Source organism: Alligator mississippiensis, chromosome 4 (genome assembly GCF_030867095.1).
Source record: "Alligator mississippiensis isolate rAllMis1 chromosome 4, rAllMis1, whole genome shotgun sequence".
Classification (NCBI taxonomy): domain Eukaryota; kingdom Metazoa; phylum Chordata; order Crocodylia; family Alligatoridae; genus Alligator; species Alligator mississippiensis.
The window spans coordinates 236,094,690-236,116,935 of NC_081827.1; positions in this window are offsets into that span (position 1 = coordinate 236,094,690).

Below are 22,246 nucleotides of genomic sequence, written 5' to 3' on the forward strand. Positions count from 1 at the left end.
TAGTTTAAAATCATTACGTTAGTGCTAAAAGTTTTCTTCTGATCGTTAAAAATCATCAGACACGTCATTACAGTGCATCAGAGCAGTCTCCACGCTTGTGTTCTGAAATCTGAATCATACCCAGAAAGGTTTTATTTTTTAATTAAACCAAGTTAATTTTTCTCACTGAATCTTACTGATTCTATTTCTTCACTAGTGCATGTATTCAGGGCTTAAGCATGGATGTTACCATTAAGTTCTTTCTATTGATACTTTCTTTTTTGAGTATGGTTTAGAATGAGAACATGGGGAAGTAATGTGACATCCAAAACCTAACAGGGCAGACCTGTCTTTAATATATACTGTTTCTTTCCCTATCTCGGGCAGCAATGGTAGTGACTAAACTGGGAAGAGGGAGGATTTGAATTTCTTATTGACTACATTTTAAGCCATTGACTATCATTAGCTGCCCTCTGTGTCTGCTCCAATAGTTGTCATTAGCTCAAACGAGGAAGCTTGGTGTTTCAGTGACATTTATATTGTCAGAGGTAAGAGTCTGAAAAGGAACGTTTCAAATGTCTTAGAGCTATTGACATCAATGCATTGTTTCATCATCAAAATATGATCAAAATGCTATTTTCACAGCCATTAAGACTTGAAACTTTTCTTCTGATGGGAGCTTAGATTTGTAGCATAATTATGCAGCAACACTAAAGTCTGCAGTAATGAACCAATTCATAAAGCTGGATAATTGCATTGTAGATTCCTGGATATACTCATGGGCAGATCATTTCTAGATCCAGTTCATTTTCTAATAAAACACTTTTCTACAGAAAAGTGATGATTCATTAACATTATGAAGTGTTTCCAAAATGTATTATAGAAACATGCAGATTTTTATGACATTTTATTTCTGAGGGAAAAGGATTTCAATAAGGTCAAAACATTCCACTTGAGTATTTTTAAATGATTTTTGTGTCTTGTTGGAAATTTAGTGCCCACATGAAACCTTTCAATTTATTGAAATAAGTTAAATTTATCTGAAAAGCATATTATTATGAGTTTTGCTTCACAGGAAATGTCAATGAACTTATGTTCCAAAATGATGGGCAGCAGACAGACAGACACACGCCAGTGGTGAGGGTAATGGCAGACAGACATGATTGCTCTGTAGTCATTGTTTCAAACATATTTATTTGATTATTACTTCAGGGTCCTACTTCAGGAGATTTAGTTGTGAATGAATTCAAGGTAAAAATGCACTTTAAAAATGTCCCTGTTTATGTCTAAAATAAGTTGTAGCCAAAACGGCTACAACCTGCACCCCTGAAACCTGTTTATGTCTAAAATTGTATATTAAAAATGTTGCTAAAGGTCACCCAACAAGGCTTTTTAAGCTGATATCGAATGTTCTTATCACACTAACACTTTTCTACTTTAGAAAGTACACAGCACAGAAGGACTGTGGAGGACAGCATTTTTGTAAAGCACACATTTTTGTAAAGCATTTTTGTAAAGCACACATTAGTGCAAGACTAATGGGTGCGTTGAATCATGCCATAAAAGATAAACTCAGGGGGTAAATGGCAGAGTTTTGTGGCCAAAGCAGCATTTTGAGCTTTGAGGAGAACAGTTGCTAGAATTCACAACTGGAGCGCTGTCGTACCTCATATTGAATACACAGTAATTTAGTAGAATCTGACCATTTTCATGCTGAATGGAATATTCAGCATAAGTATGTGGATTTTCAACACAGCAAATTACCCTCTTGTAAAAACATACTACATATGTTGGAAAGCTATATTTATCATTCTTTATTTTAAAGTCACTCACAAAAGGCTTGTTCTGCTCTGATTAGCTTATTAGTTAATGCTAGATCAGAAAGGCAGTTTTGGGGCATTGTCTGTCAACTTAGTGGAAATTAGCCCAGTGAATGCCTTCAATTGTCTTTGCTCATTAAACCGTATCTCTGCAGATGTTCAGTGGTTTAATATTTCTTTAGTTGTGAAGCATTTTTGCTTTTTCAACTGTCTAAAATGTGTGACATGTTAATAAACAGATGATTTTGTAAACAGCGAAAATGCAAGGGACAGGTTTGTTACTCAAAACACTGTGGCCTTGCATGTGACTGTATCAGCAACAACTAGTGCTAAGATATATTTGTATACCCTCTAACCATAAGGTGAAAAGGTTGAAAATGAAATTTCTATTGTTTGCTTCAAGAAAGGACAAGTTCCTGATCTTGAAGTCCAAGTAGTCACTATTCACAAGAGCGATTCAGCTCAAGACAATGGGACTGCTCAGATAAGCTCCCCAGTACTCACTCCTCAATGCCCATTTCTATCTTGCTGCATAGGAATCATTTGCCAAAGGATTAGTGGAAGTTTGAAGGGCCACTGATAACCATTTTATTTTTTTTCACATTTATGGTGTGAGCATTTATGGTGTGCCTGTGCTATAAACAATGTACAGTTATATAAAAACTGATTTCTCTGTACATCACTTCTCTAGTTTCTAGCCCGCATTTTAACTCCAGACTGTTGTGTGCCATTAGCAATTTCCCTTAGCTGGTCCATGCTTTAGTTTCTCCATCTATAAGATAAAGGAAAGGATATTTACCCACCTCATAAAACAGTGTGAGGCATAATTCATTCCTAATCAAAGAGAGCAAAACGTTTTATTTGGCAGAAGCAAGGCCAAATCTACTGGTGCTCTAGTGTATGTATGACACATAAAGACATTCCTTTTGGCAACTAGTTTATTTTCAAGTTGTTTGGAAAGTCACCTGGAAACTTTTGAGCAAAATGGGGTTTTTCCTCTCAAAATTTTTTGGATGGTTCAATGAAAAAAAATAGACACATCTGCTTAACCTAATCTTGTCATGTTAAAGGCACAAAACATCAGTCAATAGTGAGGGAAAATGTCATTATTATTTTTGAATAAATGGAATTGTCTGTTTTGCAGGTCACAGTTCTTAACACCATACACCATCCTATGCTCCTTGTGGTGAAAAAAGGATAACTCTGTAATAATACAGACAAAAATATTAAGTAGATGGTAATGTAACTAGCCATTGGGACAACATATGGTTTATGAAAATATAACATAGACATAGTTTGGTATCAGAAAGCAAGCGGGCAATTACAGTAGCTCAGTATATTAAAAAAAAAAGATAGTGTATCTGATATGGCAATTACACTATCCATCAATCTTCAATAGTTTGTGAAGAATATAGTCTAAAATGCAATGAAGCTTTATAAGATTTGTGATTACAGAGTGTAAAATACAACAACTGCAACAATTTTTAGATGCCTGCTGGCATTTACTTTTACCCAACACAGCTTGTTTTAATATGAAAACTTGATGTCCTCTATTTTAACATTGAAATAGAAATTCATTCATAAAGTAAACAGAATAGAATAATATTTGATGTGCTTACTAAGACAAATTGTTAGGAAAAATTAAAAAATACATAAAAGGTATTCTGGTTTTCTGATACAATAATGACTAGTTCTTAAAATTATAATTCAATGCACCAAGGTTTTCATATCAATCTAGTTGTTTTTATATCACTGAATAGAATTGATAAAAAAAAATATATTATGTATTATATATTGCATATATGTATGCATGAGCAGAACTAATGACATCCAATGGCTAATAAATTGAGAGGTACTGTGTGTGAACTCTGGAAATCTAAACTAATAAGATAACAGAAATAAAAGAAAAGCACTCCTGGTGTACCAGTCCTTTCAATCAGGAAGCATTGTTGGAAATCTGTATTGTATGCAACTCATGCAGTAGCTCCACAAAATGCCGTAACTTTCATGTACCTAAAAGTTATATTGATTTCAGTAGTAGCTCTTCATGCATGAATAGTGTGGAATCAAACCCTTTAAATTGAGTCCTAAATTAGTGTGCTTAATTTCTTTAATGTTATCTTGTGGGACAGGACATTACTTCACACCTCCAATACCATATTTAATATTAATGAATACATGTGTTCCATTTTTGGTAACTGGTTGCATTTCCATCTGGTAGTATTTGTGAGTTATCACCATTTTGATTGCTTCCTTTTGAGGGAATCACACATCATATAACTGAACATTTAATAACTGAGAAATACCACATCAACTGTATTTCCAATAATCACCAGACAAAAAAATTAAAGGCTAATGCAACCCTTTCTTTTTTGAGATACCTGGAAGAAAGTTAAATATACAGGATGCAGTTCAACAAGGAGAAATGCAAAGTGCTGCACCTAGGGAGGAAAAATGTCCAGCACACCTACAGCCTAGGGAATGACCTGCTGGGTGGCACAGAGGTGGAAAGTCCACTAGGACTCCAAGATGAACGTGAGTCGGCAGTATGACAAAGCCATCAAAAAAGCCAATGGCACTTTATCGTGCATCAGCAGATGCATGACGAATAGGTCCAAGGAGGTGATACTTCCCCTCTATCGGGCGCTGGTCAGACCGCAGTTGGAGTACTGCGTGCAATTCTGGGCGCCACACTTCAAGAAGGATGCGGATAACCTGGAGAGGGTTCAGAGAAGGGCAACTCGTATGGTCAAGGGCCTGCAGACCAAGCCCTACGAGGAGAGACTAGAGAAACTCGACCTTTTCAGCCTCCGCAAGAGAAGGTTGAGAGGTGACCTTGTGGCTGCCTATAAGTTCATCACGGGGGCACAGAAGGGAATTGGTGAGTATTTATTCACCAAGGCGCCCCCGGGGTTTACAAGAAACAATGGCCACAAGCTAGCAGAGAGCAGATTTAGATTGGACATTAGGAAGAACTTCTTCACAGTTAGAGTGGCCAAGGTCTGGAACGGGCTCCCAAGGGAGGTGGTGCTCTCCCCTACCCTGGGGGTCTTCAAGAGGAGGTTAGATGAGTATCTAGCTGGGGTCATCTAGACCCAGCACTCTTTCCTGCTTATGCAGGGGGTCGGACTCGATGATCTATTGAGGTTCCTTCCGACCCTAACATCTATGAATCTATGAATCTATTTTTATATATATATATATATATATATATATATTTTTTTTTTTTTTTTTCCCTGCAGTGAAAAAAAAATATTTTGTGAGGTTGATCTTCTGAAGTGTCCAGCAACATATAGTCTCAGGGAGTGAGAAATGAGGGATCCAGGGAGACTCTACAGGCATCTATGATGGTAGCTGGCCTTTCGTGTTACTCATGTTCCTTTCCACCTGATAGCTGAAGAGCCATTGGTTTGGTTCCACAATTGTTCTAAGATTTGTTGACACATTATTGAATTTATATGATGAAATCTGTTAGGTCTTCACAAGAAGGAGCTGGCCAAAGTGATTGTGGGACCCCTGGAAAAACTCTTCCAAAACTTGTGGTGCTTGGGGGAGGTCCCTGAAGACTGAAGAGGGCCAATGTTATGCCCATCTTCAAGCAGGGGAGGAGAGAGGACCTTGGCAACTATAGACCAATTAGCCTAACTTCAATCCCAGGGAAAATCCTGGAAAAATTCATCAAGGGGTCTATGTGTGATACACTCACTGAAGGTAGGATTCTGAATGACAGCCAGCATGGCTTTGTTGCAGGCAGGTCTTATCTTACCAATTTCATCTCCTTCTATGACCAGGTGTCTCACCACCTGGATAAGAGAGAGAAGGTCAACATTATATACCTAGACTTCCAAAAGGCCTTTGATCTGGTATCCCATGATGTTCTCATGGAAAAATTAGAAGATTGTGGGCTTAACAGCTCAACGGTTAGGTGGGTAGGAAACTGGCTGTGAGGTAGGACCCAGAGAATTCTTATGAATAGATTTGTATCATCCTGGTGAGAAGGGGCCAGTGGTGTCCCTCACGGGTCTATGCTAGGTCCAGTGCTTTTCAACATCTTTATCACTGTGCCCGCCTCTGTTCTATTAGGCGCTCTTTTGCAGCCCTGGCCTGAACTAGTGATCTTTTCTATCCAAGGCCTGGGGTTGGACCCCAAAGGCTACCCCGGCTGACGTCCGGAGTTCTCCTTATCTCACCTGCCACGACTTTGAATGTAACCTTAGTGGAGGGGTTCTCCCTTCAGGTAGCCTTCAGGGCCGTCACGCTGTGTGGCGGGCACTCACGGGGCTCCGACCTCCCCTACACCCCGGCCATTCGCCACCTTCGATCGTGAATATTCTGGCTCTCTAGCGCCCCTGGTTCTTCTTGGGCTCTACCCTGGTCTCTCCTGGCTACCCGGCCATGAGCCTCCAGTGGCCTGGGGTCTCAGCTCAAATGTATGGGCATCGAGGCCCTCTGTCCCAGCCTCATCTATCCCTGGGCCCAGCTCCCTATCTTACCCACACCGTGACTCACTGTGCTCTCCACACCACCGTGACTGCTGGAGCAAAGTGGGAACCAGCGGGCCCAGAGTTCCCCTGAACCTAGTGGCTGGTCCCACTCAGGGTTATTCCCTACAGTAGCTTCTCAGTTTCTTTCCCTATCAGTTGTCCAGCTGGCTAGCCAGTCGACTTCCCTGCCAGCCTCTCTGCCGGCTTGCCAAATGAACCTGCTGTTGGCTTCTCTGCTGATGCCGGCTCCATTGCTGGCTTCCCTGTCGATGCCTCTGCCGGTGCCTTCGCCGGCTCTTCTGCCGGCCTCTCTGCCGTTGCCTTCACCGGCTCTTCTGCTGGCCTCTCTGCCGGTGCCTTCGCTGGCTCTCCTGCCGGCCTCTCTGCCGGTGCCTTCACCGGCTGTCCTGCCGGCGCGTCTGCCGGTGCCTTCACCAGCCACGCTGTCGGCTTTCCTGCTGGAACCTTCACCGGCTCCGCTGCCGGCTCCAACGGTGGTGCCAGTTCTGCTGCCGGCTTCTCTGTCGGTGCTGGCTCCGCCCCCGCCTTCTCGGCCAGCTGGATGCTGTGGTTGTGCCCCTCGGGTTCTGGGCTTCCCTCCAGAGCCTCCGTTTCCCTGCTGTCCTCCTGCGCCCTCAGGGCAGCCTTTTATCTCCGCCAGGTGGCGTCTCCCGCTGATGTCACCTGGCCCCAGCTAGATATGGGCACAGCTGATGAACCGTGCGGGCGGTTTTGCCACACGCATTTCCCCCCGCCTTTCTTACCAGGAGGTAAGTGGGGGCTTTCTTTTGTTTTGGTCTGGGGTCCTCCTGTAACCCCGGCTCCCCTGGGACAATCACTTATTTGGATGTAGAGATGAAGAGCTCACTGGCCAACTTCACAGATGACACCAAGCTATGGGGGAGCGTGATCATGCTTGAAGATAGGCTGCAGATATAGGTGGACCTGGACAGGCTGGAAAGTTGGGCAGATCAGAACCAGATGAAGTTCAACACTGGGAAATGTAAAGTGCTCCATCTGGGGACAAACAATCCCCAACGCACTTACAGGCTTGGTGGCATCAATTTGACTACCACCACAACTGAAAGGTTCCTAGGGGGAATAATAGACCCTAGCATGAACCAGAGCCATTAGTGCAATGCTGTAGCCAGCAGGGCAAAGAATACTCTGGCATGTATCAACCAATGCATCTCATGTAAAACTAAGCAAGTGATTCTTTCACTTTACTCGGCATTGGTGAGACCACAGCTGGAGTACTGCGTCCAGTTCAGAAAAAGAGGTCTATGCCAGCACAAAAAGTGACATAATGCACCAAGTTGCCTTAACCAAGCAACATCAAATGATGTAAGCTGTGGCTCACAGAAATTTATTCATCTCTGATTCAGTTAGTCTAAAAGATGCACCTCTACCTTGTGTTCTACCTGACACTAGACAAATAGTTACTTACCTCTCCATGCCTTAATCAGGTGCAACTCTCCACAAAGATAAAAATGCAAATAAAATTATGCTATTTATTAGCAAAATTTAACCTGAACTCTTGAGTTTGTAAGGTGTTTGACCCTTGTCATCTCCAATTATGAGATCTTAGCATCTTTAGATTACCCTTAAAGACTTATGGACAGATTTCACTTTCAGTTTCAAAGATGTCATTCCAGATTTACTCCAGCCTCTGTCCTTTGCCATCCACAATGCAGGACTTCACCAAGATGATATGGGATGTAAGCAGGATAGCCTTGGCCTTTTGGGATGTGATCCAGTTGGCAAGTGCATTTGATCAGTGTCAAAGCCTAATACAATCCAATGAAGGCAATTAAAAGACCCTCACTATGTAAGACTCTTTGTATATGGTATAAACTCTCTTTACAGCATCCCTTTCTTTTACCACAGCTACCTAGATTTGTGCAGCTCTGTGTGTGACATTTTAGATAAATTTTTAATAAAATAACTTGCATAATGTCATAAACTTTTCTTTATAGTCAATCAGTCCTGCCCAAAGCAGAGACAAGGGTTGAAACTGCACAGAACTTGGTAACTATGGCCATGTGGAGATGGAATGAGGGAATGAGGGGAATGTGTGGACAACACTTTAAAGCAAGTTAAATGCTTTTGCACTGCTTTAATGGTGTCGGTGTTTGCACACACGGGTGGCATATTGCACAGTAATTCCAGCCGCTGTAGCAGATTCAGTGGTGTAATGCACCTTAAATGACTTGGGGTGCAGCAGTTTGCTGCCCTACCCCTGCAGAGCGAAGCACCAGGCTCCATGCACAGTTCAGGGGAGGAAGTGCAGGAAGCCTGTACAGGTAGCCTGGCAGCAGCCTGGGAAGGCAGGCTTTGCTCAGGCCAGCGATGACCCTGATCTTTTTTTTTCCCCCTGGAGTCTGCCTGAACTGTGCGGGGGCCCAGTGCTTATCTCCATGGCTGCAGTGCCCCTTGGGACCACCCGAGCCAAGTGCATGCGGGCAAGTGCTGCCTAGGGGGGGGCCACCACTGCTGCAGAGGGAAGCACTAGCTGCCTCCGTAGCCCAGGGAGCTCTCCGCCCATCGGCAGCTCACCTTCCCCTCCCCCACCACTGGAGAGACAGGTAAGTCGGGTGTGTGCACGACACGGGGGTTTAAAGGGCGTCTAAATTGAAGCGGTGGATTTAAAAACCCAGTGCTTCAATTTAGGACCCCATTTCATCTACACGTGCCCTATGACCCTGGGGAAAATAGAGGGATGGTTAGGTTGGGGATGCCTTGGGTATAAAAGTGGAATGGCAAAACAAAGATTGAGTTTGTAAGATTGAATGGATGGATACTGCAGTTTCTGGGCCACCAGAGAGATGGCCCAGAGACCTAGGACTGCAATATCTAAGTGACTGCTGTGAAAGGGTGACTGTGTAGGTGGTTAAGAGCAGGGAAAGTGGCTCCTGGTATTGGAAGGTTGGTGGTATGTCTGGAGTCTATGAAGGGTTGGTGGTTGGAATCCTTTCGGTGGGCAAGAGGTATGAGTTCTTTCTGATGAACAGGTACCTGGGGCAGTCTCTAGGGGTGAAGGACCTCATTAAGATAAGCTGAGTCAGTTGGAGAACTTTGGGGATGTTACTGTACTATTTTGTACTACTATAATAGCTTGTCTTATCGCCAGTTGACTTACCATTTTGAGTTGCTACCACTTCTGCCTGCCAATGGCATGCTTATCGATTGACTCTAGCATAGGGTGTACCAGAAGATGGGGAAGCTGAAGCTACCAATTAAGTAGCTGATGCCAGGCTCCTGAGGGGCCTTTAGGGGCCACAGACAGAATTACAGCTCCTATTTACATCTCAGCTCTGCCAGGACAGCCAAATACCATTCTAGTCAGAGAAGCTGAATGTTATACATTACATATGTGGACAAAATTATGTATTCTGTATGCCAGGCACGTATTTCAGATATTGACATTGATTCCCATGCCGCTGAGAATAATATTTTCAAATGACTCTAAGAGTTCATGTAATCATTTGCATTCTGGACCTATTTTTAATTCAGCAAGAAATATTATAGACCAAGATGTTCTGAACCAACTTTGCTTTCTGCCCTCCCCATTCATATACATCAAATTCCAGCTTCAATATCAAATTTGCAATTAAAAAAAGTATTATAATAAACACAAACAACTGTTAATTACTTATATTTCTAAGTACACTTAGATTACATTTCAAAATTACTATAATGAATAGGCTGTCCAACACTGCATGACATTTATAGTAACCGACTTAATTAAGTAATATCAAAAGCAAATTGATGTCTCATGTTCTTAATCCTGCTGCTGACAATTTGCTTTATTTTATGAAAATACAAACTGAAATGATATTGCTTGCTAACTTCCTAAAATGACTAGTGAAGCTAGAAAATGGATTTCGGTTGGCTTTGTTAGGCAAGAACCTAAAATGCATCTGAAGGACACTGGTGAATATGTGAACATGAAGGGGGTAAGGCAGGAGGGACAACTGCTGAGTGGCTCTAAGCCAGCATTGCATTGTTCCCTACTCCTTCCTTAACCGTTAAGTCGTTATGAATTCCAGCACAGGTAAGAAAAAAATCAGATGGGCTCTTATTGCAGCTGTGGATCTCCAAAATACAGGGCCCCCTCAGAACAATCCACTAGAAGAGCTCTGTTAAACTCAAGGGAATGCCTACACAGAGGCAGGGGTCTAAGTGTCCAGCAACCTAACATTGCCTTGGAACCTCTTCCCAGTGCGACACTGAGAAAGGTACTTTACCCTTCTGTGCTTTATTTTCCCAATGATAATGGAAGATGACTTGCAAAGCATTTTGGTATCTTTAGACTATATGTAACTATTGATAGGTGCTTATTATTATTGTATTTGGGACCATTTCTGCCTTATGTAAATCATGTATTTGATTCAGGACCTTATATGTATCCCCTTGTGCCCTATTCTTCTTTCATGTTCCTCAAATTTTCCTGTCATGTTGCTTAATATTTTTACCAACTATTAGAGCTTCTTTGAAGGTATACATCTTACGATTGTTCTATTATTGTGTTTACAGAGAGAGAAAGCGAGAGAGACAGAGGCAGAGAGACAAAGAGCTGGTAGTTTCCTAATTTCTAATTCTAACTACTCCATACATTTTTTTTTTCAATTTAGAAAAATCAATGAAGACCTACATCTTGCTATGTCACCTTTCAGCTATACAGACTTGAAGAGTGAAACTGTGGGCACATCTACATGTGCATTAATGCACTTTTCCTAATGCGCATTAAATTTAGTACCTCCAATGTGAGGTACTAAACGAATGTGCAATAGACTGCCTTAATGCACAGTACCTAAAACACATGTTTTTAAAGTGATGCTTAATACACATAGTCTATTTTACTGTGCATTAGTGTAATTGTACAGTTTTTTACATGACACTTTAATGCACAGTAAAATAGGCTACTGCACATTAAAGCACACATGCAGACATGACCTGTAATATAGATGACTGACAAAATTGGGAAATAAGAACCATGATTTTATCCCTGCAGAGGCTGCCCAGGTCTTGGATCCAGATGTTCTGGAGTGCCTCACATCTGCTTACTTGTCCCAGAGCAGGTGTATCAGAGACAAGGCACAGACTGGGTGCATTTATATGTGCCATTAAAGTGACGTGATAAACTCCAGTGCAGTTTGCACCAGAGTCAGCCACTCCCAGGCACAGCATCTATAAGTGCTCTTAGGGCTACAGCAGTTTGAGCCAGGTGGAGCAGCTCCAGGCTGGCAGGGTGGGTTGGGGGGGTCAGCCCCAGGCTCTGGGTGGTGGCGTCAGGCAGTGGAGAGGCTGGCTGGGGCATGAGGGTGCTACACTGTTGGGCTAGCCAGCAGTGCACTTTAAGACCCTTGTGCCTGCCCCAGTCAGTACCTGTCATAATCTACATGTGCTTCAGTGCACATAATTACTTCATCGTAGGATAGTACTGTCCATGATAGTACTATTTTACAGTGGAGTTAATTGATTTAACTGCACCCTAATACTGGTGCACATGCAGATGGTGACACTTTACTACAGAGCTAATTAGTCAACTCTGCAGTAAAGCGCACATGTAAATGCATGCACTGGATGAAACTTGATGTTTATGAACAATGTGAACTTTGGGCCTAATTATGGTTCTCTTGGATCAGTGGAATTCCCACCACTGACTTAAGTAGGAATAAGTTCAGGCCCAGGTTTTATTTTTGACAAACAAATATATATTCTCATATTAATATTCCTTTTTTTGTTTTGTTTTAGTAGGGCTGGAGTTACCATAGTCCTCCTTTGAAAGGCAGCTGACCTTCACTTTTCTTATGTTCCTTGTTTTGGGCTTGAGATATATAATTCATATAGCAATCAATTAACACACAGAACTACCCAAGACAACAGGAAATATTTCTTATAAATCAATGCCTGCTAAATTGCTATAACAATTAATAAAGTGGTCAGTTTATAAGCAGAAATCTGTAGACAGCTCATGCTCTGAATCACCCTATGCTAAGGGCTTAAGTGTCTATACTGCTTCTTATGTACAAGTGTTCATTCATGGGTTGATCTCTTCCAGTCTATATGGAAAAGTGCTGTTTTGCAATTCCTCTCAAGATGGGGTCTCTAGAGACTTTAGAAAGTTGAACTTGGGACAGAAAGGCAGGGAGACTGACTGTTTGCTGCAACTCCATCTTAGATTCATAGATTGTAAGGGGCTGGAAGGGACCTCATCAGATCATCGGGCCCAGTCCCCTGCACCAAGCAGGAAAGCTAACTGGGGGTCAGGTGACCCCAGCAAGGTGACTGTCTAGTCTCCTCTTGAAGATTTCCAGGATAGGTGATAGCATCACCTCTGGAGGGAGTTTATTCCACAGTCTGGACACCCTGACCATGAAGAAGTTTTCCTAATGTTGAGCCTGAGATGGTCTTCCAGGAGTTTGTGGCCATTACTCCTGGTTTACCCCAAGGGTGCCCTGGTGAACAGTTGTTCAATGAGCCCTTGATGTATTCCCCTGATGTAGCAGTAAGCTGCTACCAAGTCCCCCAAATTTGCAGTGCAGGGGCAAAATTAGACCCCTGGATATCCAGGAGTCAAAAAAATACTCCGGGCAAAAAAAGTGGGGCAGGGCACAGTCCAGGACCATGCTGCCCTGCCTGCCATCGGGGGTCTGAGGGAGCAGACAGGGGATGGGGCTGGGAGGAGCAGCCATTGGGGGATCTGGGGGTGCAAGCGGGAGGCGAGGCCAGGCAGGGCAGGCATCAGGGGGGTTGCAGGAGTTGACTGCGGACAGGGCTGGGTGGGGCACTCATCAGGGTGTGTGGGGGTGCAAGTGGGGGATGGGTCCAGGTGGGGCAGCCATTAGAGAGTCTGGGGTGCAAGCAGGGGGTGGGGCCAGGCAGGGCAGCCATCAGGGGGGGTGCTGCAGAAGCTGGCATGGGATGGGGTTGGGCAGGGCAGCAATCCGAGGGGCTGGGGGAGCAACTGGGGGTGGAGCATGTGAGCCCTGCCAGGGGATGGTGGTAGCCCCTTCGGGAGCCATGTGACTCCTGCTGGGGGACTGTAGCTCTGTGGGGGGAAAGTCTGTGAGCTGTGCAGGGGAGCTGTGCCCTGCAGGGTACAGGGGGCAGGGGACCCACCCCTCCCTAGCACCCCTAACCCCAACAGTCCCCCCTTGATCCACCCACACCTAGCCACATACCCCATGACCGCCCCACATTCCTCCATCGCCACCCACATCCCCCCACCTCTCATCCCACCCCAGTCCTGCAAGCCCACATCCCCCTAGCACACACCCAACATGTCCAGCTGCCAGACAGGATGAGATCTGTTGCTGGAGCTGCAGGGGCAGCTGTCCCCATGTCCTGGTTAGTGAAGGGGTAACAGGGAGCTCTAATTGCTCCATGGTAAGATAACCAAAGTCAAACAGTAAAACATATAGGTATTTAGAATTCATTTTATTATGATGATAGAGACACTGATAGGCTTCCAAATTGCTTTAGCGCTGTAGATATATCAATACAACATTACCCAACTGATCGCTGTCTCTCAGTCTCTCTCTCTCTATATATAGTAGTCTTTTGTTTTAATTGTGGAAGAACATGTATTTTAGGGTATTTTACAGAGTGACTTTCGGATTTTTTTATCAGAGATCTTTCAGTTTTCCAATAGGGAACACCAGAATTCCTGCTAGGGACGCAAGTGGCAAGACTTAGGCAGAGGAGCCTGCTTAGAGCTGGCACCTTGGACCCAGCTGGAGGTGGCTAACCTCCTGGCCAGTTGGGGCCAGGAGGACATGCTTTGATAGTTCAAAGCATGCCACCATACCTGAAACATCTTCTGGGCGACAGCTGCTCAGATGGCTGGGCAGGGGCACATATGGCAGTACTGCCGCACAGAGGTCAACTCTGTAGCCATAACTCACTGGCAGCTGGCCCAGAGCAGCAGATGCCTCTACTGGCTGTGCAGTCCCCATCTGGGTCTGGCAGGTGCGCAGCAGGTCACAGCCAGGCAGAAGTCCCCACTGCCAGACTGGTGCAGTGGGTAAAGGATGCAGGGAACTCTCAGGGCTGCTTCAGCAGTCCAGCTGGCACAAGGGGTAGTGTCCCCAGGTACCAATTGGATGGGCCCCAGTAGCTCCTGAGATTAAGTAGCCCTGAGCTACTTGCGAGGGCAGCTTTTTGTACTGATGAGGACAGGACAGGACAGCTTTTTACACTGCTGTGGTCAGCACAGGTGCAGATCCTGGCTGCATATCCGGGAGGAGCCAGGCAGGATTATTTTGCCCCAAGTGGCACAACTTGCACCACACCAAAGTGCGTGTCCGGGCACGTGTACTAAGGCAAAAAGCCCTGGCTCAAATTCGCACTGCTTCTATTTGAGCTGCTGCAAGCGCACGTGCCTGCATGTGTGGATGCATCCGTTGAGGGCTACCATGAATAAGGCACCCCAGTTGCTGTACAACATCTCATATCACATTCCCATCCCAAATGACCAAATGCCCATTTACAGCTTAGTCAAATTTTGACATGCGTCTGGAGAAGGGCTCAAGGTCCAACTCATACCTCTAGACAGATAGCAAGAAACCTTAACTACTCTGCCACTAGGTCCCTTGTCAGAGGCCACTTCTCTATTGTTTCTATTCCCAAAATGTGAACATTTTAAAATGTGTAAAACCATAGTGTAGTTCTTTTAAAAGCATTTCTAAAAGTCACAGCTCCAAATTCAGTTCCTACTAGTAGTGACTTTATTTCAGATTTCCACTGATGTAAAAGCACCTTTGGTCCAGTCTTCTACGCATTGTCCTTTAAGCTGCTCTTGGATTTCAAGACTATTTGTCTGTCTCCCTAGAGGAATCTAATGTCTTGGATTCTTGGTCACCCCCTGACAATTTTATTTCAGCATTTAGCAGGCAATTATGGGTTCATCCAGAGTTACAGATTTTTTTAGAAGAATTCAGCAAATGTTCTTTGGACTCAGCAAAGTGATGTAGCAATATGCTGCTTGTAGTTCTAACCTACTTTCATTCTTGCTTTTCCATTTTCCTCTGATAATATCTGCACATACTACAAAAATATGCATGCTACATAAATATACATCTGAAATTAAAAACTAATTTGCTTTGTCTATATCCCTCTCCTCTTGTGTTCTCTTTCCATGAGTATTCTAGCAAAGAAATTCCCAGTAGGGGTAATTATGGAAACAGCACATTTTAGGCATTTAACACACAAAACTGAACTGTTTTAACTATACAAATACAATTAAAACAGTTCAACTTCCCCTCTAGTGTATATGCAGCTATACCAGCACCAATGTGCTTACATTGATATGGCTCAATCCTCGCAGAAATAAGGCCTGGGTATATGAACAACTTACTGTTAGGTCAGGGCTTAGTTGTTTGTCAGCCCTTCTGTGCTAACTGTCTCTTACCCTGAAGGTTTCATTTACCATAGATTAGGTTTCATATACCAAGTAAGAGTGTGATTATACTAGTATAGCTACATCAAGATTAGGGATTATACTGATATAATTGCATAAAAAGTAAAAAAATTCACACTAGTATACCAGGATAAAACATATGCATAGACCAGGCCTTAAGCAAACTGTGACCTTGTAAATTGAGAGACTATTCACATAAAAAATGTGATTCATAGAGTCATGCTTATACATACTTAAAAATAAAATATCATGTGACCTTTTTGTCCAAGCAAAGCGTAATCAGCATACCATGACATTTGAATGTTGAGTTGCTACAAATAACGGTAGATTGCAAATGTTAGAATTACTCCTCAAAATTGCTCCTTGAATAACTTAAAATAATGTACATTTAAAAAAATTGCAAGTTACTTGTAGGTAAATTGTAAGCTATAAAAAAGATGTAAAAAGGTAAAGCTAGCAGATCAAATTCTATAACAGAATTGCTATGGAGTGTCCCTGAACACATTAATAATTACTAGAGGTGTTATGTTTCTTAGTGTTGAATGAAAATCAGAATTTCTATCCCACAGGAAATTCCAATATATCAATATTTGTTTTTATCCAGAATTAGGATAAAAAGTCAAAAGATTTTTTGCAAAATAAGAAGTTATAAAATAGTTCAAATAGGAAATGTCAAAACATTTAATTTGGACATTTTTTGGTTGAAATGAAATATTTTGACATACTTCAGTCAGAATATTTCATTGTGGTACATTGAACTGAACCCAATATTATCTTTTGAGTCTGCTTGAAATTAGATTGCATCTGCCTGTGGTGCTCTACAGATTGTTACTATCTCATGACTAGATCGACTAGAAGCTGTGCCTGAGGTGTCAGTCATATCCAGTCTTCCTGGTCTCAAGAACCTCACCAAGTTATGCTGTTTGAGAGAAGGTATTAGTGAGTGATGCAGCCTGTTGCAAACTATGGTGAACTGAATTAACTCTGTTACTTACTGTTTTGCTGCCTTCAGTTATCTGTTACCTTCTTCGTTCCCTCTTCCTTCTAAAATTATGAATTTGTTCCTGTCAGCAGGAATGAGCACTATACTATGACTTGAACTTTTCTTGTGTTTTTATGAGCTTCGCTTTTTATTTCATTTTTACCGTACTCAGTAATTCTCCAAATGAAATCAATTCTTTATTGTCAGAATTTTTCTTTTTCTCATGTTGTTTTGAAGTTCACTTTTGGAGGTAATGTCTATGCTCCCAACTGGTAAAAACAGAGTTTCTGACTGTGTGCTGAGAGACTGACTTATGGATAAATACCAGATGTGTTCCTATCTCCTTCTGGGAGGGGTTAACCGCAGAAGAATGTTTGTTCTATCACTTTACAGCAGCAATTTTCTTGGCATGATCTAATTAAGATCTTGCAAACTCAGAGTATTGTTTGCAGTTTGCCTCGTTTGCTTATATAGGCATAAATATTTTGGAAACGAAAAACCTTTTCCTCAACCAAATAATTATGTGGCCTCCCCTCTGCCATTGTGTCTGATCATAAAAAAGTAGGGCGGGAAGACAGACACTTCAGGAGGCTATGTACTCTATCCCCTAAGGCAGAATCTACTATGCCTCGATCAAGTGTACCTAAAAGGCATTTAATGTCACAATCTTCAGTATATTTTCCCCTCAACACCCTGTGGAGGAAAGGAATTCATACTATTCCATTTATCAATGAACTACCTAAGAACCAGGTCCAAAGAAAGGCTTAAGCCCTTCCTAGAGTATAGCTGTGGACCGTCCCCAGCACATCTTGCCTGAGCATTCCCATCCACAATATAAACGTGGAGTAGTACTTGGGAAGCTACTCTGGGTGTGTCCGACTGCAGTCTCCTTCAAGACCTTGGTCTCTGTAGTGTTAAAAGGGCCTGCGTAATGTGCTCCTGGAGTTGCTTTATTGGTACATTTCCAGATATGGTATGCATAGGTAACTGGTGCCTCCTGAGACTGGGGGGGCACAGTTTGTGGGTATCAGCAACAGGGTGATGAGCTGTGACAGTGTGACAGCCTGCAGAAGCCAGGGGCGGCGTCAGTGGCGGGGGGGTGGGGGGGGCACGGCGGGGGGGTGAGCAGAAACTGCTTGCAGAAGCCAGCGCTGGCATCGGTAGTGGCGGGGTGGCAAGTGGTGACCACCCGCAGAAGCCAGTGGCAGTGATGGCAGGGTGGCGAGTGGCAACTGGCCACAGAAGCTAGAGATGGCCAATCTCGAGGGGAGGGGGCATGTGCCCCACCTACCAGTCGCCTATGGCGGTGTATGAAAACTGAAGTGGACAAACAGGTTGTGCTTAGGAATGTCCCTGCTGTCCCACCACACCCAACTTTTAGGCTCCTGGCTCCCACCGTAGAATTCAAAGGCCAGAGTTAGGTGCCTATACATCCTGTAGTGTACACGGGGAAAATCAAACTTCTTAGAAGGATGATTGAAAGCCTGGGTTCTAAGCAGGAAGCTGCCTACAGCTAGGCAAAAGACCGTAGGCATAGGACTTGAATTCCTTCTTCATGTCTGAGCTCAGGCATCTGACTCAGAGTTGCAAGGGAGATGCCTCCATACACTCAGGATCCAGAGCCCAGAACTCATCCTTAAATGGAGACACCAAGCAGAGTTGTTCTAAGATGCAGCAAGAGGAAGTGGCATTACCATCTACGTTTTATACTATATTAGCCCAGTATTCCCCCAGAAAATGGGAAACAATCACAGAAGTCAGTGTAGAAGAGCTGCAACTAGAACCCAAGCACTAGACTAGTGTCCTAATGAAGTATCCACACTTACTTAGAACTATTTTACTCTTGTGCATTGCCACTGGAGCAGATCACCTGATGTGTTAGGACAGTCTTTTAATTCAGAGGTTAAAGCGGCTGTCTCAAGGCATGTGTAGATGAAACAGAGGCCCTAAATTGAAGTGGTGGGTTTTAAAAAACACCGCTTCAATTTAGGGCTGATTAAACCCGCATGTCATGCACACACCCCACTGACTTACCTGCCTCTCTGGCGGGGAGGGGAGGGGAGGGCAGGCAGAGTGGTCCCTGGGCTGTGGGTGGGGCTGGGGCTTCCCTTTGCAGCAGTGGCAGCTCCCCCCTGGGGGCACCTGCCTGCAAGCACCTGGCTCGGGTGGTCCCAGGGAGCACTGCAGCCGCTGAGGGAAGCACCAGGCCCCCACGCAGCTCAGGCAGGCATGCTTCAGGAGGGGGGAAAAAAGATCAGGCTTGCTGCTTTTCTTGGGCAGAGCCTGCTTTCTCAGGATGCTGCCAGGCTGCCTGCAGGGCTTCCTGCAGAGCCATGGAGCTGCACAGAGCCCAGTGCTTCACTCTGTGGTTGTAGGGGTCACAAAGGAGTTTTGGTTTGCTGTGACCCAAGTCATTTAAGGCACATTACACCGCCAAATGTCCTACAGCGGCTGGAATTAATGTGCAATATGCCACCGAGGCATGCAGACACTGACACCATTAAAGCAGTGCAAAAGCATTTAGCCCGCTTTGAAGTGTAATGTACACACGCCTCTTGTTTCATCTATACACAGCCTAAGAGAATAAATATGGGATTAGGCTTCCAGGAATACTGCAGAAAGTGAGGCAGAGGGCATAAAGGAAAGGTGGTTACATATCATCATTCCCCCACTGAGCAGTTATCTCTAGCTCTTCCATGGATGCCATGTAAGAGCTTAGGTTCATATAAAAAGGGTCCATGGCCAGCAACAGAGAAAGGAGGCAGAGAGATCAGTGGGCATGTCTCTTGGAGAGCATCCAATTCTACTGAGAATTAACTGCCTTTACACACCAAGGATAGGGCATGGCTTTCATCTTAGTTTGTAAGCTCTGTGGGGAAAAAAGTGGTCTCTGTTCCGTGTTTACTGAGTGCTTAGCACACTGGGGCCTGGTCTATAGGTGTCTTCAGAATACATAGGGCAAGGGATAATAATATGCATGTTGGGTAGGTAGGGAGAATTCAAGGCCTACACAGTAGATGTGGAAGTTACAGTTCCTGTGCTGTGACATCCCTATGAAGTCTTTACAAAGGCTGCATGGCTGTGGAGATCTCTGTGCAGTCATTGATGAGGCTTTACTTTGAAAGGTAAACCTTCTGTTTCTAACAGTGTTTTTAGCATTTCCTAGCTGTAGGAAGCCCTGGGGGACCCACTCCCCTCATTATCAATCAAGCTAGAATGTTGCCTACCAGCCTCTACATCAGGATGTATAATGCAATACAGAGCACTGATGCAAGATTGTAAAATCTGGTTCATGTTTTATTGGCTCTCAGAAAAATGGTTTTGTGTGTGAAATCAGAGAATGAAATACACTGATGGCTGTTAAAAATGATTTAAAACTCAAGTGCCACAAGGCTGGCCATTGATACCACACACAGTGGGCACTTACAGGACTAATACATTTGGGAAAATAGATTTACTATCTGCACTTGGCATTCTCGAGACTATAGGTGACTCTTTTGATGCTGAATCAAAACTAGGAAGTTTTATTTCAGTTGGCTTGAACTACACACAGTAGCAGGAAATAGTTCCTTTTGCTGGTGAATGAACACCTCCTCATCCTGACCTAGCCAGACTTGAAAATACAAACCTGAAGAGTCTAACTGAAGCAATGGATGGCCTCTAACTCCATAAATCTCTCTGTATATGTGAAGCCTTCTTTTGATTAAAAAAAAAAGCTATTTAGGCCTGGTAAAATAAAAAAAAATGTATTAATGAACAATTATCCAGTGAGAAATGCCAGTGTTTGCAATGAATGTTATTCACAAGGGGATTATTCAGGCAGCTCTAGTTTTATTACTTTTCAACTTTAGCACTTCAGACCCAATCTAATTACAGAAGACTGTAGATTTTTTTCCTGCTTTGCCTGCATGTCATCAGTAGAATTGTTAATTAACATCCACTTACAGAATCGTTACCTGGAGGTGTGGAGATGTGTCTGCCTTAAAAATATCACAGTACATTACAATGGGCTTGGGTTAGTGGTCCTGAAGGGTGAGTTAATGGTTATGAAGAAGCTGTTCTGACTTTCTGATCCATGGGTAAATTTGTAGAGTCAGCATGCCAGATTCTCACTTAGACTAAGGGTATTTTATGCTGCCCTGAGAAAGGCATGCAGAATAGAAATGACCATTTCTATTAGCTGTACTCCCCAAACCACATGACATTTTAAGGCTAGGTAGAACACTAGCAAAGCGCTGACACAGTAATATATTGCCTTATTCTACTTCCCCAAAATTTAAACTCATAATTGGATTATTCAAATATGAGCTCTCACAGATTTATTTTTCAAACAAACCCTTGTTAGAGATAAAAAGATTGCTTTATAGCTGACTGATTTGAATTTAAGTATTACAGTCACCTTTGCTGGGTATAATGTTGCTAGAAATATTTTTCTATAATTAATCAATTAGGTTACAGTGATTATGAAAGTCTTAAGATATGTTAGTATTTTAAGAGCATATTATTTATGCATTTATTTATTTATTTGATTTATATGCAAGCCTTCCCAACAAAGGCTCAGGGTGGCTTACAATAGAAGAACAGAATAACTTTTAAAACATGAAAAATGCTTATAGAAGAAAACAAAGCAGAACCCTATTAATAATATCCCAGCCTAGCTTTGTTTGCTAAATGCCTGCCCAAATAACAAACAATCCCACTTTATTTTTTTTCTCCACATTACTTCATTAGATGCAGTGTTAGAAGTAAATTTAAAAAATTAGACTATTTAAAAAAAATCAAAGCAGTTTTCATACTCAAAAGGTTTGTGGTTGGTAAAATAATGCAACCGATCATATTGCATTCTACCCTATTATTCTCAGTATTTGGACCAAAAGACAGATCCAAAACTTGCTAATGTGCTCAGCAAGTCTGCATACTTATCTAGACTTTATAATGCAAGATTCTAGACTAACACTCTTTCAGGATCTAGATCTACTCTTGGAGGCAAAATCCAGAGCTGAGAAAATAGTATCAACAATCTTTTATAGGATTCGTTGTAAAACAGAGTCGGTATCTTTTATAATTGTCTTCCAAAAATATTTTAGAAAATGATATTTCAGGTACAATGATCATGGAAACAGTGGAATCTAACCAAGTATTAAAGATTATTTACAGTAGTCAATTTTGAAATCTTAAGTATGAATTTTTACATCGATAGCCTGATCTCAAAATTCTGCTCCTCGGCTTGCAGAATGTGTCTGTGCAGAGATATAAGAATTCCATTAAATCTCTCTGGACTATGAATGTAGGAACATAGATAAGGTTTCATGAGCCTGCTGCTCCACTATCTGCAGCAGAGGAATGAGCCCAGGCTCTGTACAAGCTCTGTGTCAGTCAACACAGCTGAATCTGCAAGGATTCAAGGATAAGATCCTTAATTTGACACTAGTGCAAGCCAGTAGCAGACCCTCTCCTTCCCCTGGTTTCCTGCCACTAAAGCATTGATTTTCAACCAGGGTGCCAGGGCACTTGGGGGTGCCTCAAGATCCCTTGAAGAGCATGGCAGGAAGTGTGA